Source organism: Erithacus rubecula (genome assembly GCF_903797595.1).
Source record: "Erithacus rubecula genome assembly, chromosome: 15".
NCBI lineage: Eukaryota > Metazoa > Chordata > Aves > Passeriformes > Muscicapidae > Erithacus > Erithacus rubecula.
The window spans coordinates 6,504,595-6,514,845 of record NC_136667.1 but is presented as its reverse complement, the minus strand read 5'-3'; the positions used below and the strand labels follow the sequence as shown (position 1 = coordinate 6,514,845).

Below are 10,251 nucleotides of genomic sequence, written 5' to 3'. Positions count from 1 at the left end.
TCATTGTCTATTATGCTGTGACAATCCTGTCAAGCACGCACTAATCCAGCGGCCAGGAGCTGACGGTGCTTACAGGGAGCTGGTTAGGAGTGAGTCATTAAAGCACTGTCTGCCCTGCCCAGCTGCTTTAATTCCTGTGCAGGCTGCACCTTGCCAGATCAGATCTCCACTCTTGGCAAGCACCTCCATAAGCTGAGACATCGCTGTGGTCTGGTTTTCTCTTTTTTTTTTTTTTTTTTTTTTTTTTTTTCTTTTTAATTGTTATAGTATTTAATTACCCAAGCAGATGTAGTTTGATGAATATTCTGATGGGGAAAACACTTCCCAGGTCTACAAAGAAGGTAGTGCTAGAAAAGCACAGAGATTCAGCACAGTCTAAGAACCGGCTGCAAGGATTTTCATGCCTAGAGAAGCTGAGAGGGGGATCATGCTGGTGGTGAAAGGCTGGTGCAGGGGGTGTGCTGGGGACATGTTGGAGTGGCTGCAAATGCCCCTCTGTGTGTGTGCTGTGCTGCAGTAAAACACCAAATGATGATTTGAAACTTCATCTTGGAGGCTGGAAATCCTTGTGGAACCAGGTAGGAGAGACAGGCCAGTGATGGTGAATAAATCAAGGTGCAGGTAGATTAACCTGTTCCAGAAAGAGGCTGGTGTTTATCTAACTGCCATTATTAATGGCACCTTTATTTTGTCCCGACTGTAACCAGAAAGGGAACCAACCCTCGTGTGTCTCCTGCGTATCTCCAGGTGAATTGTGGCGAATCACGGTACCTGCAAGATACAGTTTTGGGCATTAGGGGGTTCTGTGGGGATTCCCAGACACTGTGCCCTCTCACAAGTTGTGATTACCCACCCCAGCCCTTCACAGTCAGGAGAATATCCCAGTGGATACTGTCTGTCTGTAGAGATAAGGAATCAGCTATTTCCAGCTCTCTTAGGTGGCTTTTTGTGTAGCCCACCCATGCCCAATTTACAGTCCTGAAATCTCGGCAGCACCGGCAATGCTAGGGGATTATTTTTTTAAGAGACTTAGGCAAAACGCAGTTCTCCCACAATATTCTGCTACCCGTGGCAGTGAAATAACCCTGTTCAGTCCGCCTGTGTTCAGCTCCGTGTCTCCGCACGGACTGTGCTCCAGGGGAAGGTGTGGATGGCTGGTTGTGCCGCAGGGAATTCCGCCTGTGCCGCTGGAGCTCGGCCAGCGCGGCGTGCCCGCAGCACCAGGGCTGGCTTGGCTGTCCCGCAGGTTGGAGCGGCATAAAATCCTTCTGCCCGGAACAGAACGGAACCCGCTGCCTTTCCTGCGCACCCGGACAGCGCCAGAGCAGCGGAGCTGATGCTCCCCTTGCCTGTTTCCCATCCGAGCAACTGGGACGTGACTAAGCCAACCCCACGGCAGGGTAATGCTGTGTGTGTGTGTGTGTGTGTGTGTGTGTGTGTGTGTGTGTGTGTGTGTGTGTGTGTGTGTGTGTGTGTGTGTGTGTATGAACTTCGCAGTGTTCATTGATGTGCCTTCTTCATCAGATCTTTCCTCCCTTGTTTCTTTTCATGACATTTTTTTTCCCCAAAATTTTTTCTCCTCCATTCACAAAACGCATAATACCCCGTAGCAATCAGAGAATGCAAAATATGGGGGAGAAATATCTTAGAAATATCTTCTATGGTGTTTCATCTTGAAATTAGATAACTACCCTGTTGTTTCTAGCACAGCATAATCACAACTCCTTTCTTGCTGAGCTGCATCTTCCACACCTCCAGTCCCCTCCCAGCCATCAGACCGTACCTGGCAGTCAAGCACACTCAAATTATTTATTTTCAGTATGAGGGGGAAGCTATTTTCTCTCACAGATTATATGGTATAAGAACTCAGCCTGCACAGTTTATAAATGAGTATGTGCTCTGCTTGAATCACAGTTTGAGTAACTTTCAGTATCCTGTTATTGAGTAACCTCAAGCATGGGTTTACATGAGAAATTGAACAGAACAACGTCTTACACTTTACTTCAGAAAATAAAATACTTGAATTTGTGTTTTTCTTCCATTTGGTGAGTTTTTTGCCAGGAACCACTGTGTTATCAGGGTGCCAGAGCCATCATTTGTGCTGGTCATCATTGTCACTTTAGCAAACCTTCATGGGAGAGGTGAGCTGGCTTCCTTTTGCCATGTGGCTGATACCTGCCACACCTAATTTAACCCAAGATTTTTTTCTTTGTGCAGCTTTGTGCTGGGGGCAGCTGCACAGCTGGGTACCCAGCCAGGGTCTCCTACCCCGCAGACAGAGAGACACATGAAAGGTCTCTGCAGTGCAAAGAGCAAGACCTGAATCATTAACATCAGGCACTGGGAGTTGTGTTGTGCAAGGCACTGCACCAACACCTGCCAAAGCCAGTCCTGGCTCCCAAAACACTGGATGTGAGCTCAGGAAAAGCAGATGAGGTGGGTGGGCAAGACGTGCAAGAAAAGCAAGATAGTGCTGGATACCACAACGAGCTGCCAAGCTTTGCCAAAAACTCCTTCTGCATCAAAGGAGCTGAACAGAAAAACGCTGAAGGTAGATAAGGTGGCTTTTTGGGTTGCTTTTCCAGTGTTTACAGGAATCTGCAACACCTCGTTTGACTCCCACACCACCTCTAATGGAGGTAGCTGGTACTGTGAGCAGAGTGACATAACCACAGTCTTAGCACGTGGGAGAGTTTGGGCTGGGGGAAATTTTTTAAAAAATGAAGATTGGTGTAGAAACGTGTGAATTAGAGACTTAATGAAAATCTTCTAAGCCCAGCAGCCATGTGGTGTGATGATGTGCTGCACGTATTTACCTACCACAGGGAACTTCTGCCTTCCAGCTTGTTTATAAAATCACAGCTAAAACGACTGAGGGAACTCAAAGACCTTTCCTCTACAGTAGTCACATGCATTCCTGATGCAGCAAATTTCACATTTCAACAAAAAAACCACATCTTGCCTTATTCTATACAGTTTGCCCAGGCTGTTTTGCCTGTACTGCTGCCCCTCTGCAGATGCCTCAAGAGTTGGGTCTGTGGGAGACTGATTAGCCCAGGGATGCTCTACAAATTCACTCCACCTTTCATTATCAGTAGAAACCTTTCTTTAAAAAAAGTAATGCAAAATTAATATAAATGTACAGACAATTACCAATTTTATTGATCAATTTCCCTGGTAACCAAGTCACTCATCAAGTTCTTTTCCTGAGGGAAAGCACTATGGCACATGGCAATTAATGGCTTGACTTGTTGAGAGTGAGAATGAACCATTTTACAGACACAAGTAGAATACCAGTGTTTGGTTTAGAATGCATCAGTTGTGTGCCCAAACATTGTGAGTTTGCCCCTTTGAGGGCAGAGACTCTTAAAAAGCTCCTCCCCACTCCCACCCCCCTTGCAACTCCCCATGCCAGAGATGTTTGTGCTCCAGGGGTTCTTTGTGCCAATGCTCCCTGCACAGAGCAGGAGGGGGGAACTGAAACTGTAAATGGCAAAAGGATTTTCCCCTGCCCTACAGCTATTGGCTGTCATTTAGTAATTCCTGAAAATAGCTGAAAAAACAAATGTTCTGGAATTCACAACCACCAGGAGGCTGCTGGAGTGGGGCTGTTAACGATGCAGCATCACTGGCAGGACCCACAGCTCATTCACACCACAGCAGATGAATCCTGACCAGGCAGGCACCACCCCAGCCCCTCCCAGGAGCATCCCTGACTCCGTGTGGCCCTTGTGCCTATTCCAGCTGGGTTTGGAAGCTTCAAGATGTGCAAAGCTAAGGAACAGCCTTCCACCATGGGGCTCTGGAGGAGCTCATTGCTGCACTGGTGGGGCTGCAGGCACCTCCTCTGGTGGTCCAAAGTCTCCACCACGGCCCAAGTGGTGCCAGATGCTGCTGCCACTGGCAGCCCCCCACCAGCTGTGCCTGAGCTGGGGCATCCTGCAGCCATTTGGGGAAAGATGATGTCTCCTGCAGCAGGGCTTCCCCAGGCCCAGGGGGTGTCCCTCCCTCTCAGCCAGCTGAAGCTCTGGTCCCCACCAGCCCCTCCCCAGGTTCTGTGTGCACCCAGGGCCCAGCACTGCCCCAGGTCCTCCCTCCCTCCCCCCAGAGCCCAGGAGGGCTCAGCATCATCTCCTGCCCCAGGCAGTGCTCCCTGCCCCCTCCATCCTGGCTGGGGCAGCCAGCAGCAGTGCTGGGGTGCAGCCCCCACCCCTGCCCCATTGATGACACCAGGCCCTCGTTGGTTGCTGCCTCCGCAGTGGTTTATTGGGGTGGGAGCCAGGAGCCCCCAGCACTGTGGGAAACACTGTGGGGGTGCCACACAGGAACCCCAAGTAGCAGAGCCCTGGCTCCTGCAGCAGGGACTAATTTCCAGCCTCACTAAAGCAGCAATGCAATACTGGAGAGCAACAGGCAATCCCAAACTCCAGTATTTACGTGCTGCTAGAGCACTGCTGACAGCTCTGCACGGCCTCCAGACCCCCCTCCCTGCCCCAAACACAGGCAAGGGGCCCTTGGCCCATCCTCTGCCAGGGAAAGGAGCAATAGCTGAGGGGTAGATATGGAATAGGATGTGGTCATGGCCATGTTGGAGAACAAAAAGGAGCTACAAGTCCTTCCTGGCTGCAGGGCCAGACACACGAGCTCACAGGGGATGGATTTGTAGCTGCAAAGGATGTGCACAGTACAAGCACCAAGAGAAAGTGTCTACACATACCTGAGCTAATGATACATGGGAATGTGTTAGCTTCCACATCTATGATAACCAGAAGCTCACTTTCTTGTCTTATCCTTGAGGTAATGAGGCAGCCCAGAATGGTCTGTATCTCCTTGTCCCTACAAACCATGATGTGCTGCTACATCTCCTCAAAGCCCACTGAATGTTGACATTCCAAATGGTATTTTGAATATATATATGTATGTAATTTTTTTTTTAAACTATGATATAAAGAACTGAAGAACACTCCACAATGAAGACATTTAACATGCATGCATTACCACCACAGGACAGGGGTTATTTTCTTCACAGGTGCTATCAGTCAGTCTGTAACTATAAGAGAACAAGCAGTTATACAGTGCAAACAAACCAGTTTCAGAAACAAGGTCAGAAATTAACTGTTCCCCCCCAGCCCCAAACCACACTTAGTATTGGGTCCCAAAAAATAACACATTTCAGATCCAGCAGATCTGTTGCCTTTGCTACTGTGAAGAGAGTGAAGAACTTCCCAACCCTTCCAACTGGTCTGTGGGGAAATACTACCTTGTACTTTTCTCAGGGGATACTGACTATCAAGGATTTTCCAGAAGTCACAATGTTAACATTTCAGATACATAAATTCAGATTCCAACAGTTGAAACCTATTAAATTCTCCTTAAAATACTTTCATTCAGCTCAATTTCACTTTTGAGATATGTAAAAAGAAAAATCCTTACTTTGAAAAATTTTAAATGATGCTTATTTACAATGTGAATGGACAAACCTTATATGACCAGAAATTAAAGATGTCTGGAACATTCCCTGGCTGTACCAGGGCAGGGAGGGGCTGCAGCCCTGCAGCTGCCAGTGGCTCTTACACACCAGCCTGTCTGGGCTGCACAGGAGCTGTGCAAACAGACTGATATTTTTTGTATTTCCTTTCAACCTACCCTCCCCCTCCCCCCAGTAATGTGACAACTTCCTTCAATTCATTTTCTTAAAAAGCAGCATCACAAAAAAACCTGAACAATGTCAGAAAAGACGCCTTGGGTTTGAATTCTTGTGCCATCCCCTCATGCCCAATGTGCCACCGAGTCCCTGCCTCTTGAGCAAACTTAAAAATAGGAATTTCAAAAGCTCTTGAGACTCTTGTGACCCATGCCAAGTGATTTCAAATTGGAAATCAAATATTTGCCAACAAAAAAGCAGTATATTTTCACCACTTCAGTGTCCTCAACACTGACACTCCCTAATGAGCAGCTGCTACTTGCTGCAAAGCAAACACATACCCAGTGCTGAGCTAAATCACACCCCCCACATAATATTACCATTAATTACTTCTGTAACAATGTTTTACTTGACTGTACCTGTGCAATCTTATTTCTTTCATCTCTTCAAATGAATCCAAAAGAAAAAAGCAACAGCAAACAGGTTCAGCTTTAGAATCCATTTTGATGGTGTTTGAGGTTCACATTTTAATTAATGTTTTTATATTTATATAAACCAGACTTTTGCTTAGTTCAACAACAAGGGCAAGAGCTCTCTTCAGTAAAGAGGACTTTTCAAAGCAAGGGTTCAATACACCTCCACCAGCCTCTAGCACAGAGAGAAAACCAACAGTCACACCAAGTATTGGGCAACTGGAAATTTGGGATAGGCAGTGAAATACATATCTGAGAAAATATGCATGTTTATGACATGACAGCATCAATATTTTACACAATAAAATGTCCCATGCTTGAATTATCCCATCTGCCACTTTGGCTTCTTTAGTTTGTGCTTTGGAAACTCAATTTAAACAAGAAATTGGCAGCTGAACAGGGTGATTTGAATTCACCTGAATGTCTCCAAGGTATTACCTGCAGTAGTCAGGAAGGGATATGTGGTGTGTCAGAGGGACCTGCATTTCCCCAAGGGATGCAGATGCTGCAGGTATTTTGGAGCAGGTGGGACATGATCTTACCTTCCCAACTCACCTCTGAACACAGGCACATCAGCTCTGGACTCAATCAGATCCCTGGGTCAGTGGGAGCTGCAAAGCAACAACAGAAAGGGTTTGAGAGGTGCTGGCAGAGAGGGGCAACTCCAGGAGGGGGACCAGGGGACTTGGGCAGGTTCCCTTCCAAGGCACACACAGGTGCCAGTATTTTTAAAATTAGAGAAGAAAAAACTAAATAAATCAAGTTTTCAGCTCCAGATAGGGCAGACTATGCAGCAGAGTAACTCCATCCCTCCTCTCTCCATCCTCCCCATGCCTGCAGCTGGGGCCACTGGCACCATTGGCTCAGTGTGACTCTGGGCAGTGACATCCAAGGCACACTGGTAACCCCTAATCATAACCCAGGTGCTGTACAGCAAGGAGGGATGAGCCAGAAATGCCAGGGACAGCTCTGGGCAGGTGAGAAAGCCACTGAGCACATCCATGGCCAGCACCTCCCTCCCTGAACCAGCAGCAAGAACAACTTTACTAGTCCTGGCAGACAAGACATTTTAATTATGCTGGTTTAGATGATAAACCAGCCCTAGGACAGGAGGTAAGATGCAAAGAGGCTGTTTGGGGGTTGATATTTTTGTGGTGGCACCACAAGTGCCCTCTCTCACTGTCAGGTAGAGGCAGCAACCCAGGAATTCCTTCAAATTCCAAGCAGCACCCCACTAGAGCCAGGAACAGGGGTGTCCTGCTTGCTGGTAACCCCAAACATGGGAAGAACTGCCCCAAAAGCTCTAGCTCCATGCAAAAGCACTGCAACAGCCCTTCTGCTGCCAAGAGCTCCACGCCCAGTGTGTGCACCAGCTCCTTCTAGAAATAGAAACTTCTACCTGTCATCTACATAAGCCAGCCACCTACAGAGGTTTAATTAAATCCCCCAAATAACTGGGGAATTTGAACATGCAGAAAACCATTAATGCATTAATGCAATTCACAAAACAATGCAACTTCAGCTTGCCAAAGTATATTGGGCAATTAAGTAAAAAACACTCCCCCCACCCCAATCCCTAACACACAGAAAACCAAAACAAATTCCCTCTGAAATACTGGCTTCCCTTAAAATACAACCTTATTCCTCCTCACTGACACCAGAAAAAAAAGAAGGGAAAAAATGTGAGAAGGAGAGCCATGGGAAAGGAGAGGAAATAAATATAGGAGCCTATGACAGGACAGATTTGCATACAGAGCCTTTACTGACCCACACACTTCAGGGCTAGGTGAACTCAAAGACAAGTAAATATTAAGCATTTCCTATATATAGAAAGAAAAAAAAAAGGGAACAAAAACCCCAGCTCTGCTATCCAACAGTTTTCTAGGAGACATGCACAAACAAATCCTAAAGTCATTGTTCTCATTTGAAACAACTGGGGAAAAAAAAGCATTTCTTATTTTACAAAAGGACTAAAGTAAATCATCTCATTACAGCTGAAGGTCCCAGACACTCATTAGCGAAGCAAAACTACGGTGACAAAATGAAAATAAGGGTGTGAGTAACACCACCAGAACACTTCATATCTGCCTGGCTCTGAGAAATCCCAACTTTCGTTGCTGCCTCCTTTTGAACAACGAGGTTTAAACAAAAGTCACGTTGGAATATTTACAGATGTGGCCAAGAGCTGGGATCAGAGGGGGTGCTTGATCGACAGCCACCACATGGCTCCACTCTGTTCCCAGAGGAGGAGAAGTGCCTGGGAAGGAGCCCAGGAGCAATGGGAACTTTCATTTCATTTCATGCACCCACAGAGCATCTCCCCATCACCCAAACCCGCTGCTCTGCCCAGCCAGGACTCACAAAATAAACGCAGAAAATATATTTCCTCCCTGTTCTTGTGGAAGCCGTGTGAGAGTTGGGTCGCTCCTCACATGCTTCATCAAATATAATTTTTTCTCCTCACTAATTTGCCCGTGAAAGAGTCAGGGAGGCAGCACACAAACCCCAGCACGTTTTCCTTCCCCGCACTAAACCTAAACCACACGGCACCGGCGGCTCCGAGGTGGGGCTGAGCACCCGAAACCAAACTGCAGCTACAAAGGGCAGATTCAAATCACGCAAAAAATGAATTCGTTAACTTCTCTGGCTGTGAAACTCGAGCCCAACATTGTTACCAGCAGGATCAGCTGTGTTTACCCAGGCGGGGGTGTCAGTGGCACCGGCAGCTACTGGTGCTCGGAAAGGCCTGCGGGACAAGACTTCAACTTACAGCACTCCAGAAAACCAGTAAAATCCACAGTAAAATTCCAGGATCCACAGGTTTTTTTTTTTTCTCAACACTGCTGAGGAGAAGAAAAGTATGATGCTTTTTGTTACTTTCAAGTTTTAGCATTGTCATCTCATCCACTTCTAAACAACAAAGGTCAGATCTGGAAGCCCGGTTCCTATAAAGTTTATTCGTTAAGAAAAGGCAAAAAACAAACAAAAAAACCTATTTCTTTTTTTGGTCAGATGAACAATAATCCAAAATATAACAAGCACACTGACTTTTTTTTTCCTTTTTAGATTTGGGTCAGTTTGCCTGAAGCATTACTTAAAGCTTCCCTCTTATATTTAATAAACCTTTACTGCATTAGCAGCTCACTTTTACTGTATTTCCCACCAAAGTCGATTAACCAAATACAGACTTTTGCAGTTGCTGGTGAGTTCTTTGGATTTCTTCAGAACAGAAGATGATGAAACTTGGCAGATGGTCCCTCACCTACACTTAACACGCATACAACACACGAGCAGAATTTCTGGTTTTTGGGGAGAGCAATTAATGATTTAACCTTGGAAAACTCACTCTCCAAACGAAAAAAAATTGTCTTTATATACCTGATGCACATAGGGGAAGAATATTGTACACAGGATCAATTACAGAGGGAAAAGTCCCCGCGTTGTGCCTGTTGCTCCATCACTGCCGCTCCCAAAGCGCTGCGAGGCTGCCCTGGGAAGCTGGCCCTTGCCAGGATATTCAAATTTCCTGTACAAAGCGAGCAACCAGCGAGGGGAAAAGGAAAAAAAAAAAAAGCAAAAGCTGGCTGCCAATTGCCCTTTAATATTTAAAATTATTCGGGCGAACTATTCTTTGGTTACACTAGCACTTATTTTTTAAATGTATCAAACTATTTTCTACGTGCGGGGGCGCGCAGACTCCGCGCCGAGCAGGCACAGCCCGCGGGTTCGCTTTAAAAAAAGAGGGAAACGGGGGGAAAAAAAACTTAAAAAAAAAACCAACCCCGAGCCCCACCTGCGGGGGGGCGGGCGCGGTTGAAACGAAAAAAAAAATTTAAAAATTATTAATAGTGGAGGTAAAAAAAAAAGGCAGCCGGGGTTCGGCGGGGCGCCCCGCACCCACGTGGGAACCGGCCCCGCGCGCCGCTCCCGCACCAACGGCCCGGGCCCCGCCCGCCGCTGTCACCGCCCGGCCCCGCGCCGCTTTGTGCGCCTCCCCGGGGGGCTGCCGCTGCCGCCGCGCTCCCCACCCCACAAAAAAAAAAGTTTTGTTAATAGTTTTTTGGGGGTTGTTTGGGGTTTTTTTTTTAAAGTTCTCTGCTCTCCTCCCGCACCCCGGGAAGTTTCGGCCGGGCC

General features: G+C 47.0%; 1 long non-coding RNA gene across 2 annotated transcripts; it reads right to left on the bottom strand.

The window, feature by feature from the left end:
* Positions 1-4,859: 4,859 nt before the first annotated feature.
* On the bottom strand, positions 4,860-9,872 carry LOC306808382. Of its 2 annotated transcripts, XR_013776008.1 has the most exons (3): positions 9,496-9,872; positions 8,888-8,960; positions 4,860-6,728 (listed from the first exon to the last, which is right to left on the bottom strand). It is a non-coding gene; the product is annotated as an uncharacterized lncRNA (long non-coding RNA). The 2 variants fall into 2 exon arrangements; XR_013776009.1 differs by lacking the exon at positions 9,496-9,872 and having other exon boundaries at positions 8,888-9,484.
* Positions 9,873-10,251: the final 379 nt, after the last annotated feature.